This window comes from Ruditapes philippinarum, unplaced genomic scaffold (genome assembly GCF_026571515.1).
Source record: "Ruditapes philippinarum isolate M1 unplaced genomic scaffold, ASM2657151v2 ctg1354_1_1_1_1, whole genome shotgun sequence".
In the NCBI taxonomy this organism is placed as follows: domain Eukaryota; kingdom Metazoa; phylum Mollusca; class Bivalvia; order Venerida; family Veneridae; genus Ruditapes; species Ruditapes philippinarum.
The window spans coordinates 224,996-247,327 of record NW_026864441.1 but is presented as its reverse complement, the minus strand read 5'-3'; positions in this window follow the sequence as shown (position 1 = coordinate 247,327).

Genomic DNA, 22,332 nt, shown 5'->3' with positions numbered 1-22,332 from the left:
ATAGCAAGTTGGAAATTCCTAGGACAGTTGATGGCCAAATATTTGGATAAATTATGTGATTTAGGGACAGTTTCAATAAAGCTGCATACTTAGTCTTTCTACACTAGTTTTGACAAAACACACATTTAAATTTAATAATCGATTACTTGGCATTTTAACAGCTGCTGTTGTGTAGACGAATTATATCTGGAAAAGCGGTTATCCGTTTGTAAGCCAAGAAATCACAATATTGTATGTAAATTGTAGAATAGGTATTAGTCTGTTCATGAGAGTTATAAAAAGTACAAAAATGAAAAAAAAACATCATGCTCCTTGCACCAGCTTAAGCCTACACCAGCTTAGGCGGCCTATTTGTTCAACACCAACGCGCATACATCACTGACTTTCGTAAAGGATCGCATAAAACAATCAGTTATTTTCACTTCCTTGATACTCGTCTGTATCACTTTTACGGGTTTTTTGTATTTTACAGATATTCTATATATGCTTTCAATTTAGATAATCCATGGAAAATTATTCGACCAATTTAAAAATGAGTACCTATAGTGTGGGTTTTAATTGTGCACGCAATAACTAGCCTAAGTTTAATGGATCACGAATTATTCACAGCATTCCCATATTATTTCATAATGTTTACGTAATTCAATTATGTTCGTGGCGGTAATAATCTGTACGCGGAAATTCTTTATATATATTTTTTATTTCTGTTTATGTAACAAAAAGTTTAAAAAAAAAACAAAACAAAAAACGTTTGATGTAAATTTTCTCGTGAAAAGTCTCGTGATTATACAATGTATACATTGAACATTTTAATTTTTATAATTTAAAAAAATCCAGTACCTTTGTTTCACTTTCAATATAAACTAGAAATTCTAATCATTATAAATCATTTTTGTTGTGATACATGTATGACTGTTGCCATATCGTATGAATTTATTGCGATTTTATTCGAGCAAGTACCACATAGTGTGATGATTTAGTTTACAATTTAAATATAACATTTCTAGCTTTTTTTAATGGGAAATCATGTTGTATTTATATATATTGCCCTGTTTTGAAGACAGTCTTAACAAAAGTTTACGTGACCAGAATATGTTTACATGTAGTTTCTTCATTGAAACTGTTGTTAAGACAAATGCAATTATAGGCATTATTTTTCTTGAGTTACTTCGAGGAACTATAAATGTTTCATTTTACAATCAAATAACACCTTTAGTATGGATTTTTAATGTCAAACAGATTTTTTACGATAAAGGTGCTTTTCCTTGTTATATAAAAGCTTTATGAACGTGCATATCTATTTAGAGTAGTTTTCACTTAGAATTGAATCTTTAGTACAGTAACCGTTACTTCAGCGTTTTTTTTCAACTAACACCTGCTAGATGAAGTCAATCAGTAATTTATTAATAATAAGGAAATGACAATTGACCTAGCATATCATATCAAAATTTATTTTGACCTTATCCAAATTCAATGTTTCTCTTCAATAAAAGCATACATATCAATACATTTGATACGTTAAAACTGAATTAAAAAATTATATGCTATGTTATTTTTTTATTTGATTTAATGTTTACATTTTTCATGTAAAGGTAAATTAAGTTAATTACAACTAGTAATATATACAATAACCTTACGATCATTTGTATTCATTTCTGCTTACAGTGAATCTTGGCTCGCTGTTTCAAAACGCAAACAAGCAAATAACAATAGCAAATAGCTTTCTATTGCATAAAACGAAATAATGCACGTGCACAGTCTTTAATTTAAAGTCCAATGAATGCGTTTTTATCAAATACAAGTCATGTGGCCGTGATATGAAAAACCTTACCAAAGTGACCCTGCATTTGATGGGTGCAAACACAGATGTTGTGCTGCCATCTGGTAAACCTGCAAACGTTCTAGCATAAGACTTTAGTGACTTCTTTGTGAATAAGGTTGAAGGCATACGTAATGGTATAGCTAGGACCAAGTCTCGCCAACAAACAGACAATGTTGTCCCTGAAGCACCTTTCAATGGAGAGCAATTTTCAAACTTTTCAGTAGTCTCTGATATGGAAATTTCAAAAATTATTTGCAATTCTCCAAACAAATCCTGTGAACTTGACCCCATTCCAACATGGCTGATGAAAGATTGTTTAAATGAAATATTACCATTAATCACAAAATCATAAACACTTCACTTGAGAGGGCATATGTACCACCCGCTTTTAAAAGTTCTAGAGTCAGACCTTTAATCAAAAAGGCAGGGTTAGATCAAGAGGTTATGAAAAACTACCGGCCTGTATCTAATATTCAAATTCTCGAGAAAGTTGTCGATTCCCAACTTGAAAGACACCTATCTGCACATAAACTTCATGAAGAGCGTCAGTCTGCTTATAGGCAGTTTCATTCAACAGAATCTGCTCTATTATGTGTACAAAATGACATTCTTCGTTCTCTTGATCAGAATGAAGCTTCTGTTCTAGTTATGTTGGACTTATCAGCTGCTTTTGATACGATCGACCTCCTTTGCCGGCTCGAACAACACTTCGGAATAGCAGGCAAACCTTTACAATGGATGAAATCATATCTGTGTGAGCGTCATCAAACTGTCTGCGTCAATGGTGAACTGTCAAAACCTGTACGTATGACATTTTCTGTACCACAAGGGTCCGTTCTTGGTCCGAAGAATTACATCATGTACACCAAACCTGTGAGCGCGATCTGTCGGGAGCATAAACTTCAACATCATTTCTACGCTGACGATTCGCAATTGTACATGGCATTTAAACCAAAGGAAGCCATTTCACGTAATGAGACCTTGCGACGGATTGAAGCATGCCTGAATAAACTCATACTATGGATGAATTATAACTTTCTGAAACTCAATGCGGACAAAACAGAGGTGATCGTCTTTGTACCAAAACGAAGTGATGTTGAAGATCTTAATGTAAGAGTCGGTGATTCTGTAATAAAACCATCAACAACAGTTAGAAACCTAGGCGCCGTATTGGACTCTCATTTAGACATGGAACAACACGTAAACTCAGTTTCTCGTTCATGCTTCATGAAAATACGACAAATAGATCAAATTCGGAAATACTTGACTGTTGATTCAACCAGAACCTTGATAAACTCGTTAGTGACATCAAAATAAGATTACTGTAATTCGTTGCTATATGGATCTCCAAAATACGTTCTCAACAATCTCCAAAATGTTCAAAATACGGCTGCTCGTGTTATTACCAGGACACCGCGGAAATGCCACATAACCCCAGTTTTAAAGGAACTACATTGGCTTCCTGTGCAAATCAGAGTCGAGTACAAACTCCTTACATATGTGTTTAAGGCGCTTCATGGACAGGCACCTACGTACATACGAAACATGCTAGACATTTATATCCCCTTCAGACAACTTAGGTCCTAGGATGATTGCTTAGCACTTGTTGTACCGCGTAGTAGGACTGTGACTTATGGTGACCTAAACTCTGGAATGCCCTACCTAGAACACTTAAAAGCTGTGAAACATTAACAGTGTTTAAGAGAGCACTTAAAACTCACTTATTCAAGAGTTTTATTTGGACTGATTATTTTTTAGGTTCTTACCTGTATTTTGTTATTTATGTGGGTCTTTATAACTTTTTAAACTACATTTGATTTGAATTTGTAACTTGAGCAATATTGATGTTTTAATTTGTTTTGTTTTTTCTTTGAAATATTGTATCATTTATTTGGTTATACTGTAAAGTACTTTTGAACGTGTCAATGTGCATGAAAAAAGTGCCAAAGAAGTTTGGTAAATAATAATAATAATAACTACATAAAGATAAACTAATGCATGTCATAATTACTTGTATACAAACAATAGACGTCTTTTACCATGTATCCGCATAGACAGTGTCGGTAATATGCAACTCGGTAAAACATTATTATATTGAAATGAACAATTGATTTTAAAAACTTTGAACAATTCATTGAATCAAAAACTACTGCAGTATTCTATTTCGATTGCTGAAGGTAATGACTTTTTATTTTTTGTTCGTTTTTCATAACACATTGTGTCGAGTTTAGAAATGATAAATCACATACAGTGTTAAAAAGTTAAAACAATGAGCGTCTATCTTTGTTTGAACTTATAAGTCATACTTTATTTTCTTTTTCTGGTTTGGTTGATGTATTCATAGCAAAATAAAGGAAAATCAGTAACAACTTCATAAAATGATACAGGTTAATGTGATTGTTTACTATGTACAAGAAAAACACATATAAATCTCAACGCATTAATATGGTATACATCACTGTAGAAAAAAAACATATTGCAAATGTTTACTAAGCGTTTTGGACAGCTTACGAAAGCTACTGTTGTCTTCAGAAAATCTCAATGGCAGGGACAATCATTATTTTTACATTCAACAAATGTTTTTAGACAAGTAACAATTAAATGCATTGGGACCTATGTATTTTCTTTATTGGTGTATGCCTGAAAAATTTTCTAATCTATTTCATTAATTTGTTTGGTATGATAGTATAGTTGTGTGCTTATAACAACTGACTTTTTTGATAAAGATCAGCATATTTATTAAGAGATAATTACGTCTTTATTTCCGATAATTCCTTGGGGGAAAAAAACAAAGTACAATAAACAGTTATATTAACAAAAAACAAAGTTGTCACTATCGACGTCTGAACATAAATACAATAAATACACGTGTAAATATAAAAGAACGCCCTTTCATTTCAGATAGATGTAGGTAGATAAAGGCCCTTCAAATAAGACACTTAACCACACTTTATATTCTACACAGGAAGCAGTAACTGTTGCATTGTTGTAATTTTTATTATACATTTTCGTTATTAAATCGTGTACAGCGTTATGTAACATTTACATACATTACATAATTAGAAGGTTGTTAAATTTTGCATGAATTTTGTTTTTGATTATTGTTTTTCATGATATGTGTGACCAGTAATATGTTGACAAATGGTCACTTGTACTTTCAATATACATTTTTAATGCTGTTGTTTTAAACGAGTATAATATGTTTATTTACGTGCACAAAACGGTTATTTCATAGTACTTGTATTATGTACAGCTCAACAGTCTTTGCACTAAAACAAAGAATGTCCAGATTGCAACATGTTTTGTAGAAGCTTAAAAGAAGAAAAGGAACACAAAAATAATTAACACTGGAGTTAGCTGCTAACAATTTACCAAAGAAAAGACAAATAACGATTTAAGTATTAACGATATGATTCATATCCGCGGACTTTATTTCTAAAGAGAATTGCTACTGCTAACCTTTATCCCATCGGTATCTATGAAAGTAACAAAAATCTTAATGTATTAGATCCAGACCAATTCCTCTAAGTATTTGTTCTTCGTCAAGTTTGTGTCAGAGTTTTCGGAAATTTACTGTTTTATATGTAAGAAAAACAGTTTGATATTATTAGAAATTATATGATAAAACATGTGAAATAAAATCTAAAAATAAGAATTAGACGGAATAAGACACTTAACTAGGGATTGTTATCTTTTACTCCAATAGCATGCATTAATTAAAAATTGATACAAAACCAGTCAGAACTATACATAATAAGGATTAAAAAGTATTAGTAAACAGGTTGGTATGGCTGTTCATACTTTTATATGAACTTTTTGCACAAAATCATATTTCTTAGTGTTTATGTAACAACAACTTCAATAAAAATTTATTCATTGTGTAATTTTTTAAGATTTGTTTAATGGATAACCTTAAATTTCATAGACATTTCTACGTACCAGGTACTCTTGTATTTCTTGTGTTATATTAATATTACTAAATAAATTATATTTTTACCACTCAATGAAAGTAATATAACAAACCATGTTTTGATGATACAAGTCACTTTTTTAAAGTCCAAAAATATTAAGTAAATAAGTTAGGATTATTTTACCTCATCTTAAATTGCATTTGTTCTTATCGTTTCTTAATTGTCTGATCGAATGTCCACAATATGTATAAAATAATAAAATATGAACTTGTCCTCTTCTGTCCAGTAAGACGCTGTTTATTAAACAACTTAATCGCTTAAAATATACTGTCGATCCGTCAATATATAAATCGTTAATTTGTCTCTAATTAGTGTCTTACTACTTGATAGACTGCAATAAAAGATAAAACGATTAAAACATCTAAAAAGAAGAAAAAGAAGCAACTGTCAAATTGAGTTAGAGCTTAGTTTTGTATGTGAGCGTGATTTGCAAAGTTTATATGGCCAAATACTCACTAATTAAGACTGCTTAATGGGGAAATAAAGTCAGCAAAATTTCAAATAAAAGGCTTTCACATCGGATGAAGAAAGCCAAGGACTAAGAAGTTTATACACATTTAGTAATGTTGCTGCTCATCAATTTTCCTTTTAGTCGACTTAAGCTCGTAAACCAGTCTGACATATAAACAACAGTTTTTAATCAAGAGCACACGAGACAAAATTGAAGATCCCAGTCAATCCCATTATCTTACTGATTTAGCATGTCATTTAATGATTGAACATCATTAAATAAGCCTAAATAACAATTAGTTTCCTTTGAAAATACGGCTTCATGGTGGTGTTTTTCTAGTACTAATTAGCCCATCATGTTAAAGGTCACAAATGTTTTTACTCGCGACAATAATAAACTAACAACTTCGTTTTGGGTATTCTAAAGGATTTCTTTTTTTCTATTCCATTAGATTTACTGAATAACAGGTCCTTACTGCATTATAATTGGGAATGGTTTTCCGTTAAAATGTCCAAAACCTGAACGTCAGAACATTTCTATTTGAAATTAGATTTTTTTTTAGACATAACACGGAATATTTTTTTAGTTTTAATTCACTTGTAAATGAAGATTATATTGTTTTTGGTGTGCATTCTTTATGTACATGAAACAATTTACAAGATAAAGGAAAATAAGGTGACACAGTCGTACCATTTTTATATTCACTGAAAAAACATTTAATATACATGCCGTATTTTTTTAAATTTAAAAACATAAATAAAGATATACATGTAATGATACCATACATAAGTGTTATATTTATGTAAAGTTTGTATCCCATACTTCTTCTCGGTGCTTTTTCTACTTGTCTCGTCATTAAGAATTATTGAAACAATTCTTAAATACTGTTAACAATGAGGCTGATGCGGCATCTTGCGCAATCTTTTATGAGCTTACGAAAATCAAAGCAAGTTGCTTTTTTAATTTGTTTTAAAAACAATGAAACAATGTAATAATACAATTTACATATAAGTTGATATAATAAATTTACCGATATACATGTTCGTATTATTTATTATTCATATTTATAAATATAATTGTATTATGCTGGTATTTATATGTTCGGGTAATAAATACGTGACATGGAATGTGTTTGGTATGTGATTTATAACGACATACGGTACATCTGCTGTCCGATATTTCAACTTTTTACGCTCCTACGACTTAAAAACGTCATCAGTTGTCACAGTTTTCAATTAATATATTAGACTCGAAAAGCAATTCAATTATATCATGCCCTGAATCAATATGTTAAAGGAAATGGCATTAAGTAATTTAATTTCTCACAAACCAGATAGAAAAATCCGGAAATGTTACTTAAAAAGGGGGTGCTGGGAAATCTTATCTAACACTCCCCGTCAAAAACACTTCTTAACTGACTTATTGTTACCTGCTTTTGATTTTAGACCGGCAATAAATAAACTCGTATCATCTGAATGGAAAGCAAATTGGTACAATGCCGTTTTTAATAAACTTCACGATATAAACCCATCTCTTGATGTGTCACCATCTCTATCTCTGTCAAACCGCCGTGATCAAACAGTTCTTCTTCGATGCCGAATTGGACACACTAAAATTACCCACTCTTATCTCCTCACAAATGACAATGCCCCTTTCTGTGTAGGTTGTAATGAAAATTTTACTGTCAAGCATTTTCTTCTTGAATGTCATGATTTTTCACAGGCCCGTAATAGATTTTATTGTGTAAATTCACTCAAAGAACTCTTTAATACAATTCCATCAAAAAACATAATTGATTTTTTGAAAGAGGTAAACTTGTATTCTAGGATCTAATTGGCTCATTTCTATTGTCATTTACAAAGTGTTACATAACATTTTAAGCCTATTATAGCATTCGGCACGATATAAAAAATAATTGATAATATCTTTCACGCTTCAATAAGTCCTACTTGACCTAGGTCCGAAATATACCTTATCGATCTGTTACTAAAAATAGCACACCTAAATTCTTTGTAAAAAACTGATATTTTGACACTTTGCCTAGAAAACATTCAAGTTTTGTAATGATTACGGTGCTTCTTGATGACGAATCTCATTTAAATAACTTTAATTGAATATTATGCCAAAATAACTGAAAATAGTGGAAAAAGCTTCGCAAACAGAAAAATGTTTTTTGTCAACCATTGAAGTATTGACTGATTTCCTCATTAACACTTATATTATGATATTTTTCACCTTTAAAATTGATTTTATATCATGATGACCTTGCTTCTTGATAACAAATCTCATTGGACTTTATTTTCAATGAATATTTTGACATATACACTGGATTAATAGATTTTTTGCGGACGGTAAAGTGCTTTTTGTCAACCATAGAACGTCAAGCGCCTAAGCCCCGCCCAGCTTTTCAAACAAGAATGAAATGAGCATAAGCAGTAGTTGCGTTGATTTTAATATTTAGTTTCTTGTGTGTCCAGGTGAGTGAGAAAAATAATCAATCATTAAGTTACATAGAGGAAAGGGACATCCCAACCCTCGGGGAATCGGTTCCATCGGGAACTCGCCAAAAAGAACCGATCACCCTCGTGTTGGGATTTCCCTGTTCTCTATCTAACCCAATGATAGATTCTATTAATGTGATTATATTAAAAGAACGCTACGATAAGCTAAAAATTGACTGAAATATAAGAAACGGAATAACATAACAAATTTTATGCTAACGTGTGTAACAATAAATTTATAAATTGTAATGATAATCCCGGTGTTGCTAAGCAAAGAAATACATAGACAGATAAGCATCATTTATAACGCCAAATGGGGAAAGTGTTAACCAGCTGGGTGTGCTTTATAATGTAAGGTGAAGTGTTTAACATCGAAAAAAAATTCTAATAAATTAAAGTTTTTACAAATATTGTTGAAATATATAGTTATCATTAAAGTCGGCATTTGAAAATATATATTATATATAATATATGGAGATAATTGTTATAAGCTTTTAGCTTTCTTGTCATGAAATTGTATTTATTTTCTAAATTTCTGTTTATTTTATTAATCTCTTAAAAATCCAACTTGACTAATAAATATAAATATGTAAAACCAAATCAAAATATGAATTTTAAGATCAATATAAGAAAGTGAATCTAAAAGAACGCAGAGTTATGATGAAAGAAATTGTATCATGTTGGTCTTGATAAATCATTCACTGTCTGTTTAACTCAAAATTATGCAATGGTACTTTTGAAATAACTCAGACGTGTAGGTATGCTACAATTTTCACTCAAGTGACTTGGCATTCGCAACGGTTTTAACGAAATAAAGCAGAAAACGACAGTACTTTCAGAACATCCCTAGTAAAAATGTATTTTGGCATATTAAACACGCAAATAATAAATTAAGTATTAAAAAAACAAGTTTCATACTTTAAACAATCGATTTTTTTCAAAACAGTTGCTTTGTTATGTTCTGTTAAGCCGCGGCGAATACTTGCGCGTATCAAAGTGTGATTACCTGCAGGAGGTGTGTGATAAGTCAAAGCTAGACAAATTGCAGAATTGTAATAATTTCAAAGCATATGGTATAATTACAATACTTTGGCCAAATCAAGCTGTAAAATAAACACGTTAAACTTTATTAATTCAATTTACATCCGCATAAAAGTACAATAAAAGTTAAAGTTTTTAGTCTACACTAAACAATTTACGATTTTTCGACCGTTTTCTACTAAACAAGCTGTCACGTAAAAATTTTATTTACCGACAAGTAGCGAAATATTGAAATAAAAGTCTGTCAAATATACATTTAGTTTGAAAATTATCTTATTTCTTTTTTGAATGATCTACTATTAGAATGTAATGCCAGTTTCTTATAAATATGTATTCTTGAATATCGTAACAATAGTCAATTCCAAGACAAAGATAAACAACAGAATTTATTACAAAATGTCTAAATGACTTCAAACTAATTTTTCACACATTTAAACTTTTGTTTCTGTGAGTACTATGAAATCCTTTACATAAGGTCGTGAAGTCGACTTTCCATTTGATTAAAGGATACGTCAATACAGAACTGTGACCAAGAAACTCTCAATAAAGATAGCGTAGCCTAAATAACAATCATGTAAAATAATAAATAATTATTTAAATATAATGCTCACGAGATAAAGAAACGGTTAAACAATAGCAAAAACAACAAAACCATCTAAGATTGTTTACGGTAGGATAAGGGAATTGCCAAGCAGGTTGTCATGTTTGCACGTGGTGTTTACACAGAAACATATCTCTTAATGTCACAACAATGCAATCTAACTATAACAATTGTATTCATTGTGGAAATTGATAAAATTTGTTTACATTTCTTTGTATATTTGAATACATAAAATGGCAAATGCGTTATAACGGAAATTACACAAAATAAGGCACATATTTTAATTCTAAATGAACATCATATTTCATACAAATGAACAGTACTTTGATCATACATATCACGACGGAACTTGAAAATAAGAAAAGAAAATTCCACGAGTTCACCCCAACTGTACCTTAAATAACATTTCTACTCCTAGTTTCTTTCTTTTTTGTCTGCTTTGATATCAAAATCTGCATGGCATATTTCATTTGCCCTTCGTGTATAATTCGTTCAATAACACGCTTGTAAGTAAAATAAAACCGTTTTTAACTGCCAAAGTAAGTCGCTTTGCTGTCTATCTATTAAACTGGGTTAAAGGTTTAATTTGCTTCTATTAGCGCCTGACTATTTCATAGACACCATCAAAATTAACAATTAAAACAGCAAATAGAAGAAAGAGTTGCGACCGACAGTTATGTCTGACTTCGTTTTTGAACAACTTTTCGTATGTGTACGTGGTTACCAAAAAGTGAAATGTGAAATAAAGTCACAAAAAAGTTTTCAAAACATGCGCTTTTAAAATGTAAGTAAATGATTAGGCGGTGTAAAAGTTTTTGTTAAAGTTGTCAACCAACAATAACTTTATTTCGGAAACTATTCTAGCTATAAAACAGATTTTTAACCAAGGGCGTGCAGGATATCATTGAAGTTCCCAGTCTGTCCAATTACTTCAGTGATTTAGCTTGTCATTTATTGATTGTACATCATTATTGATTGCACATCATTCATTCCATAGTCCTAAATAACAATTAGTTTCCTTTGAAAATACGGCTTTAACCAATTATTTATTCAAAGTGGAAGTGTTCTGCAGTACGTTCATGATGATTTCAATTTCAGAACAAAACCTTAAATACTTGAGCATCTGTTACGAACAACATATGCGTACAAAAATTATAATTCTACTATTTTGAAAATGCTGAAAATAACGGAAACATCAGGTCTTCGCAAAAAATAAAATTTGATAAAAACAGTTTATAAATACAGCAAACATTTAATCAGATGTTATATTTTCAATCCTTGAAGATCGTTCAGCACGCCATTATTGTTGTGTATACATGTTATGTAATATTACTAGTTTTTTTTTCTTTTTGGCCTTTTTTCAACTTCGATGGTTCGAGTATTCCTTATTGAATACTGTATAATCACCGTTAGGATATGTTGTCCCTGCTTTTAAATTTGTCTTTTGACGTCTAGTCAATGATATCATATATGCAGGCTTCATAGCCTCAGATTCTTATTCCAAATTCCAATTTATTTAGTTCCGCCAATTGTTTTCTCGTTTAGGGCACACGCATTCAAAATTGACCATTTTCGTGTTTAAATGTTGACTTCTGCTTAAGCCGGTGCCAGAGGGAATGAACGGTAAATGTGAATTCCAGTTCCGTCCATAAACAGGTTTAATCAAACCGAGGCTGCAACATTTTCAATTTTGTCATGTTAGGCTTTCTTTAGGGATTCTGTTTTTCTCTATTTTATGAATGCAGATAGTTCGTTTCCAGACTCCTTTACATCAATTAAAATTAGACGCGTATACCATGTCAGAAAAATCGTTATTATTATTTTACTTATTTTATAATGGCCAATCAGATTCCGAGATTTCAGATTGTAATTTTTAAAATGACCAATGAATTTTGTTTACATATATTCCATTCATCCCTGTAAATTTAACAGGAAGTCAAACTAAAAACAGACCGGCCTTCGGCAGGAAAAATTTGCAATAATTGTATCTGTAAATACAATAATCATTTTAAATTTCCATCAATTTCGTTCGAAGAATGAATAAACATCTAGAGACAGATTACAATCAGACTTAAAGAAATGTTATGTTGTCTTACTAAATCCAAAATCTTCAACGTATAATGAATGATTCAGGTTAGTCGAGAGTCTATACCATACATATTGTTTCTGCTTGACAATAACAGGTTCTTAAACTTCCATGGGAAACTTGTCCACAAAATACACTTTAATTGAATATTTGATTTTGCAGACAGGAGTGTACAGACTTTTAGTTTTAGTGCATGGACCCATCCAATAGTTAAATTCTGATTTTACAATACAATACAATACAATACGGAAGTATATGTAGACTAGTTACATGTAAAGTTAGTTCACTGAGGCCAGAAAGACTAAGAACAAATTTGTTTGATATAGATCAAGTGTTACACTTAAATAGAAATTTGCCAAAGACAATTAATTACTATACTCAGATATAAATTATGAATTGAATTTTCGCATGATTTGTAAGAACAGTTTGAGTGAAAAGCATTGCAATGTTTTTAATTTCTTTTGTCACTTTGCACTATAAAAATAATTATTCTGGAAAAACAGAGTGAGCGAATAATCTGAAATTTTGCAATTGGAATCTTTCATGTCAAAACATCTCAGTGAAGTCCCCCTTTGATACCTGCAGAAACTATAATGGTCGAGTCGCATTACACGTACAGGGCAATATTAAGACAAAAACTTTGTTCTTATATTAAGGAAAGGAAATTAGTTGCACAATAATATATTTTGTTTACAATTTTATTTCTAATAATACTTTTGTTGTTAACGATATTTTCCCCGCTGGTCAAAATCAACAGTCTAATATAAAATTCTACAGTGTCCAATATAGATAATATTAGTGGCAGCATAAAGTTACATACTTTTTATACGTGATGCAATGATGACATAATCTAATACGCTAGCTAAACTGACATAGATTATTTCATATTATTACAAAGATTACTTTTCGTTTGCTGTTGTTGCTTTTTTATTAACGAATCACTTTAACCATTTAACAATGTCAAAATGACAATGAAGTGTTGGCTCTTGTTCTTTGGATTGTTTGGCGTTGTATACATGTATTGTGTTTGGCTTCCAATACGACATATTTTTATAAACATGCCCATTAATGTTAAAGTGGTTAAACTGAATTTGATAACTGCCTTTAATTTTAAGACGGAAACGAGTTTTATTTTTCATAAAAACCAACAAATTACCATGCTATTATTGTTGTTTAGACGAAATTGTAATGACTTATCATGTATTTATTACGTGTGATATACAGTTTATATGTCATGTGGTTGTTAATTGTTTGATCTGGTTCTTTGTTACTTTTTGTATAACGAAGAATGTTTTGTATTGTCTAATTTTTTTGAAGAATTCAATAACAGTAACATGAAACATTCAAACATTCTGTTTTACTGACTTTATCATTTACTTATTCATACCTTCAGAGATAAAAGAGAGGTTTAATAGAAATCAGACTTGCAATTCCAATCCCTAGGCGCAGAAGAGTTTTCAAATCGCTGTCGAATTTTGAAATTAAACTGTTATTTAAAAAGCGGTAATCCTGTTTGAGTACTTTGCTATTAATGAAAATTTTCCATTCGTTAAATGAAAATTTTACATTCTTTAAAATCGTTTACATAGCTACAAGCCCTAGCAAATCTAATTTACTGAAATACATATACCCCGCAAGATGTTTGAAGGGGTGCATCTCCATCGAGATCATTTCACAAGGCAAATCCTCTTCGCAATACTAGGACACTCGCTTTTTGATGACCATAATTTGACAGAAGCAGTTTTGTTTCGTTTGATTGGAACCGACTCTCACCATACATTTTTGTTTCAGAATTGGTATGCTTTTGCTACTTGAAACCTTTTTTGTTCATTCTTAACTAATTAGTTCCCATCTTACATTTATCTTCATCAGCTCAATATGCTGCTTAAAACGGTACGGTCATTTTGAAAAGTAGCAAAGTGTCACGTTACCTATTTGTGGTATGTAATAAGATAAAATCTGGATATATTGCAGAATTTGGCTGGTTGTGAAAGATTGAGTATAATTACAATTTAATTGCGTTCCTTCCTATTTACCGGCAATATACGACGACAATAAGCTTAATGTAAAAGTAAGCAATTATCGAAAATAAACTGATGACCATGTCACGTAACATTTATTATAAATGTGTATTCTGAAAGAATGTAAAACTTGTCAATCCGCCTTAAAATTAAACTAAGATAATTATAACAAAATATTTTAACGATTGAATGTTTATACCCATATTTCAAATTTCGCTTCTGTCAATTCTCTCTGAGCTTTCTAATAATGTCTTTAGATCGGCCCTACCTTTAAGTAAATTAAACAAAAAAGAAAATGTCAGTTAAAGATAATATTTTCTTAATAACACTTATTTACTATAACAGAAGAGGCAAACAAATATACCGTATCTAGATAAACCGATGTAACATACATACTCAAAATGTCTTGAAAGACCACATGGGAGCTGTAAATTATAATTTTATTAAAGCCCATATATATACGTTTATGTTCAGTTCAAGAAAGCGTTGTTTGATTTCCTGTTATGGTTGTAAAAACGTTATTCCTTGGCGATATAGATGAGTCATCCTTCTTCTGCGTTTCCACAATTGGTACAGTTATAGACTTTTAGCATTTTGTTAGTATTCACTAGGTTGTCATTAAAATGTAAACTAAACAAGATGCTCCTAAGAGAGAAACGCTATATTTTGCTCGGTGCTGGATATATACTGCACACTTTCTAAATAAGGAGATACCTAAAGTAATTTTAATTTCACATTTGACCATACAAACATGGCAAGAAGGACCTTTTTAAAACATTTACAAAATTTTGAATTCCTATGTCAATACACTCTTGAATTATGAACTTGGACATATTTACACCAAAATGTGTCAGTTTGAACTCATATATGTTCAATGGCATACAAATTTGCAAGAACACTTTAGGGAAAATGTACATTAAAATTCACAATAGCAAGTTGGAAATTCCTTGGACATTTGATGGGCAATTATTTGGATAAGTTATGTGATTAAGGGGCAGTTTCAATAAGACAAGGATGTAAATTTAGCAGAGTCTCGTGATAAAACAATGTATACACTAAACATTTAATTTTTTTTATAAAAATCCAGTGTCTTTGTTTCACTTTCAATATAAACTAGAAATTCTAATAATTTGATTGATATAAATCATTTTTATTGTAACATGTATGACTGTTGCCATATCGTATGAATATATCCCGAATTTATTGGAGCAAATACTACTAAGTATGATGATCTAGTTTATCATTTTAATATAACATTTCCGGCTATTTTTAAACGGAAATAATATTGTTTTTATATATATTGTCCTGTTTTGAAGACATTCACAACTGTTTGCGTGACCAGAATATGCTAACATCTAGTCTGTTGTTAAGACTAAGGCAGTTATAGGCATTATATTTCTTGAGTTACTTCTCTGGAAACTAGCAAATAAATTCTTTTGGCATAAAACGAAATCCTGTACGTGTACAAAACAGTCTAGTAAGTCGAATGAATGCGTTTTATTTAGATACAATTGCATATCGGTTAAAAACTAATGCATGTCATAATTACTTGTAAAGAAACCATTGGACATCCTTTAACACATTGTAGTACTATGTATCCGCGAGACAATGTCTGTGATTTTTATGGATGGAACAATTCATTAATCATAAATTAAACAATTTCTAACTTATTTTGGCCGAAAATAAACAAATGTAACGAATTAATATTTTCCCTTTCGGTTTTTTTACAGCTCACTAAGAAAGAGTTACCAGTTCTACTGATAAATAGGCATCAACATCTCGAGTCATCTAAATTTGAATTCAAAATCATTAACTTGAAACAAACAACTGAAAGTATACCTTTGTAAATACCACCTTAAAGAATAACACAATTATAATACAAATTTAATACCAGAACCAACACCTGCATGCTTTCAAACGAGTAGCAATATATAAGAATATCAAATTTTAGAGAACTATTTTAATTAGACATATATAAAATTTAATAGTTTTAATCATTATCAATAATAGACTATAATAGACTGTACTGTACTTCTGTACAAAAGCTGCATGCAACACAAAGATCTGAAATCATTTTATCGCCATATTTAAACTAGTCTAGACCAATTTTTATATAATTTGGCGCAATTTAGAACGAACTTGAATTGCTTGTATTTTGCTAAATTAACTAATTTCATTTTATTATTTTACAATTTTAACTATTTCAAGCACTTACATACGAATCAGTACAAATCTGTAGGCGTGCTGTTGTGCCAATATAGCACGGTATTTACGTGAAGTTAGAAAATAAAAGAAATTCGATTTAGTTAATTCTTCCCGTATAATTATTCATTTCAAGTAAGCATTGTCATCCCACAGTTTTAGACGCCTACCTATTATCTATCTATGGATAATGCATAAATTTTTTGAGTGATATTTCAACCTGTTCTCTCCCGTGAAAACTATTTCGTCGTTGCAAACCCGTTTATCATTTCCATTACTAGCATTTACATGTAAATCAAATTTACTACTGTACATTATTTCGATTGTTAAAGGTAACATGACATTTTATTTTAGTTTGTTTTTAATAACATATTGTGTCGATGTTAGAAATGATAAATCAAATACAGTGTTAAGAAAACAATGGGCTTCTATCTTTGTTTGAACTTATGAGCCATACTTTATTTTCTTTTTTCGTTTTGGTTGATGTATTCACAGCAACATAAAAGAAAATCAGTAACAACTTCTTGAATTGATACAGGTTAATGTTTTTGTTTATTAGAAAAACACATCTAAATCTCAACGGATGATAATATCATTTATATAATATACATCATTGTAGAAAAAACATACTGCGAATGTTTATGAAGCGTCTTGGACACTTCACGAACGCTACCGTTGTCTCCAGAATACAACACATTTTGTAGAAGCTGAAAGGAAGAAACAATACACAAAAATAGTTGACATTGGTTTACAATTGTTTACAATTTACTTAGGGAAAGACAAATGCAATCGTTTAAATGTATTAACGATATCATTCATATCCGCGGACTTAAATTCCAAAAAGAGTTGCTACTGCTAACGTTAATCCCATCAGTATCTATAAAAAGTAACAAATATCTTAATGTATTAGATTCAGACCAATTCCCAAAGTATTTTTTCTATGTCAAGTTTGTGTCAGAATTTTCGGAAACGTACTGTTTTGTAAGTAAAAACAGTTTGATTGTACTAGAAATTATATGATAAAACATATGAAATAAAATGTAAAAATAAGAATGAGGCAAAACTTGAGACGAAATAGGACACTCAACGAGGGATTGTTATCTTTTACTTTATATGCATGCATTAATTAGAAATTTAAGAAATCGCTACAAACGTTTCTGATTTTTCAGCAATTAATTTAATGCAAATAAAATGAACGAACGCTTTCACGATTGCAAAACAAAAGACACAGAAAAAGTCATGTGTCATTTTTAGTTTAAAATGTATTGGTGAGCAGATTGGTATGGCTGTTCATACTGTTATATAAATGTTTGCACAAAAGCATATGTGTTTATGTTACAACAACTTCAACGAAAATTTATTCATTGTGTAAATTATAAAGATTTGTTTAATGGATAACCTTAAATTTCATAGACATTTCTACGTACCAGGTAATCTTGTATTTCTTGTGTTTTATTACTATTACTAAATAACATATATTTTTACCACTCAATGAAAGTAATATAATAAACCATGTTTTGATAATACAAGTCGAAAAAAGATCAAGGAAATAAGTAAGGATTATTTTACCTAATCTATAGCTTAAATGACATTTTTCCTTATCGTTTCTTAATTGTCTGATCAAATATCCACAATGTGTATTAAAATATAAAAAAATGAGCTTGTCCTCTTCTTTTGTATTATTCGTATAGTAAGACGCTATTATAAAACAGCTTAAACGCTTCAAAATATTATGTCGATCCGTCAATAAATCGTTAATTTTTCTCTAATTAGTGTCTTACTACTTGATAGACTGCAATAAAACATAAAACGATTAAAACAGCTGAAAAGAAGAAAAAGAAGCAACTGTCAAGCTTAGTTTTGTATGTGTGTGTGATTTGCAAAGATAGAATGGCCAAATACTCACTAATTGAGATTGCTTAATTGGGAAATAAAGTCAGCAAAATTTCAAATAAAAAGGTTTTCTCATCGGATGAAGAAGGCCAAGAACTAAGCAGTTTATACACATTTGGTAATGTTGCTGCTAATCAATTTTCCTTTTAGTCGACTTAAGCTCGTAAACCAGTCTGACATATAAACAACAGTTTTTAATCGAGGGCACACAAGATAACATTGAAGATCCCAGTCAATCCCATTATCTTACTGATTTAGCATGTCATTTAATGATTGTACATCATTAAATAAGCCTAAATAACAATTAGTTTCCTTTGAAAATACGGCTTCATGGTGGTGTTTTCTAATTTCTAGTTTCTAGTACTAATTAGCCCATCATGTTAAAGGTCACAAATGTTTTTACTCGCGACAATTACAAACTAACAACTTCTCACTTTCGCACTTACAATTGCTATTATTATCCTAAACACTATCTGATTAAGCAATTCATATTTTAAAGCGAACATGTTTTTATTGTAAGATGATGTGGGTTTTTTTTCTAAATACTAAATAAATTATTTTAAGTAATTGGATATATATGAAAAATCTGTAAGAAGTAGGAATTACAACAACATATTAAAATGTAATAATGCAATTTTTCAAAACCTGCTGAAAAAAAATAGAAACATAGAAACATTTTATGGAGAAAGTCTTATTCTATCTTTATTTTTGGGTACTTCGCATGTGGCACAAGTGAGATACATTTTCTGAAACATTGGTATTTGTTGATTTCGTTTCCATTTGCTAAGTCGTCTTAACTTTTTTCCCTTGTGGCTTAGAGCTTGCCTTTATGGGTTGAATTGCAATGCAGCCACCCTTTTATTCCTGCGTGATCGTAAGAGACGTCTAAATGGATTCGAAAAACTGACGTCTATGCATCTATTGTCTCTAGCAGGAGAAGTGGTTTTGAGCTCTTGTGTTGCTTTATGTTTGTAACACTCGAGGTTAATCAAAATCCTCTTTCATGTTTCGACGTCATATGACATAAAAATTTTGTGTGCCGTAAAACAAAACTAAACAAACAGAATCTTGACTTTTTAATCTACATGTATATTTAAATATGTTTATTTTGATACTCTTATGAATGCTGTAAATTGGGAATTATTGGGAAATATTTTTGCTGCCGTTTTGGGTATTCTCCGGGATCTTTTTTTCTATTCCATTAGATTAACCGAATGACAGGTCCTTACTGCATTATAATTGGATATGATTTGTCCTTACAAAGTGCAAAAACTAAACCTCAGAACATTTCTATTTAAAATTTGATTAGTTTATTTTTTGAACAAACACTGACTTTTTTGTGAATTTTGATTCATTTATAAATGACAATTATATTGTTTTTGGTGTGCACTCAAATAGTCAGAAAAGATGTTGTTTCTCCATTCTTATTCATTATTTGTTTCGCTACATAATGAATAGCATACATAGAGCGCATGCTTTTAATTGCATGAGTGATGAGTAATTAATTTAATATAACACGAAGGTAAGTCCCTGTTAAAGTGTTTATGCTCACAACAGCAAGTGGTATCCCATACTTCTTCTCAGTGCTTTTCTACTTGTCTCGTCATTAAGAATTATTGAAACAATACTTAGATACTGCCAACGCAGAGGCTTGTAGAAGTCGAGAGATGCGGCATCTTGCGTAATCTTTTATGAGCTTACGAAATCAAAGCAAATTCTTTTGTTTTTAATACTACACAATGTAATAATACAATTTACATAAATAAGTTGATATGATATATTAACATATATTCATGTTCGTATTATTTATATTTCAAAGTTTTATAAATTTTGAGATATTATTAAACGCTACGCTACGATATTTGATATACGTGTATAATAATGATACACTACGTTAGGATATTTGAGATGCTATGATAGCTACAATACAATGTTTGAGATATTATGATCAACAACGTTACGATATTTGACAAATAAGTATACCCAATATAACGGTATTTTAGATATAATGATACACCTGCTATCATTTTGAAGTATAGGTTGCGAGTGTGGCATACATCTTGACCTATGGACGCACGTGTTATTTGTGCTACGGTTAGTTTTTCATGACAATGGCTGAAAATGTTTTAACATCACAGAGTTTCACTCACACAGCCGGACTATTATTGTAGATTATGCGTTCAGTGTTAAAATAGAGAAATAAAGAAACTATAAAAAAAATCCAAAAAGACAAAATTTGAAAATGTGCAGGCTCGGTTTGATTGAGCCTGATCATGGACGATACTTGAAAGTTCAAGTTATGTGTCAACGATTTTTGCGAACTTTCCGAAAGCCGTCGTACAAATTGTATAATGCAGAACAGTTAAGATAATCAGAAACTTTAGAACATTTCTAGTATTTATAATGGTTAAAGATTCATCCATTGACCTGACAATTAAAATATCGTCTTTAGGTATTATCTTTATATAGTATACTTATTTAACAAAAAGTGTAAGCTATTAAAAAGCGAGGTTTAACAACTAACAATTATGATGAGTTTTGTTTCTTAAATAACCTTACACTACATTACAATTTAAAATTTTATTTTTCAAATATTAATTTCAAACAATGTAAAGCAATTAAAATTCAAGCAAATGTAAAATGAAAAGAAAATAGCGAAACAGATGACTCACCAATTTGAATTTGGCAATATTGAACATTGCTTACAAAACCAACAACAACAACACAAAACTTCAAGTAGGAATAGTAGTAGCTGGTCATTTAGGATGAAATTGGTAATTGCTGGCTAGTAATCCAGGACAGCTGGATTGACCGCTAAGATATGTCCAAAAAATGTGTCAAAGTCGACTTGATCCTGGACAAACGTTCACCACGACATAATTACCGTGTATACATGTTACTTGTTATTTTTAGGGCACACGCGTTTTAATCTAGGGGTAGGAGGTAACGGGATAGGGGGCTACCAACTTCGTTTTAACAGTGTGTGATATAAATTTAAGTCTATTGATACTTTTTTTTCAAGTGGTCTCAAAATGACATGATTTTCTAGACTCATTATAAAATTACTACACTACTGATTATAACATGACTTTTAAACTAAATACACGTATAAAACGCATACAAAGTTAGATTAAAGAATAATCAAGAATTCACAGTGAAGCACCTTTTAAGTATTGCTAGACACAAGTAAAATTACTAAATACTTATAACAATTTACACTAATACACTTTATAGCATCAAAGTTAGATAAAAAAAATACATACAGATAGCACTTTTAGTGTTTACAAGTAAAAATAACTTTAAATGCTCAAGTACATTATCATTGGCTCTAGAATCAATTGGAATAAATTACACATAGATTATTGAATACAGTAATTTTTCACAAAAGTGCCTAACATAACATAATGAACATTGTTATGGAACAAATATTTTTGTTTACATTTTACTTTCTTTCGCTTGTAAACGCGTTTTTAAGATATGATCTTTGCTATTTTTTTTAATTTGCACATGCATTATTGCCTTTTTATTTTGTTATTTTTGTTTAGAACTGATTTGTTGTTTGAATTAACCATACCAATAAATTTGTACATGCTAGATCTATGTAATAAATTACGTTTAAGAAATCGAATTCTTAAATCATGGTAAACACTGCATATAAGAACAAAGTGATACTTATCTTCAATCTCAAAACATTGGCATAGTTGGCATAATCTTTACTGTCTTTCTATTCTGTTCCTACCATA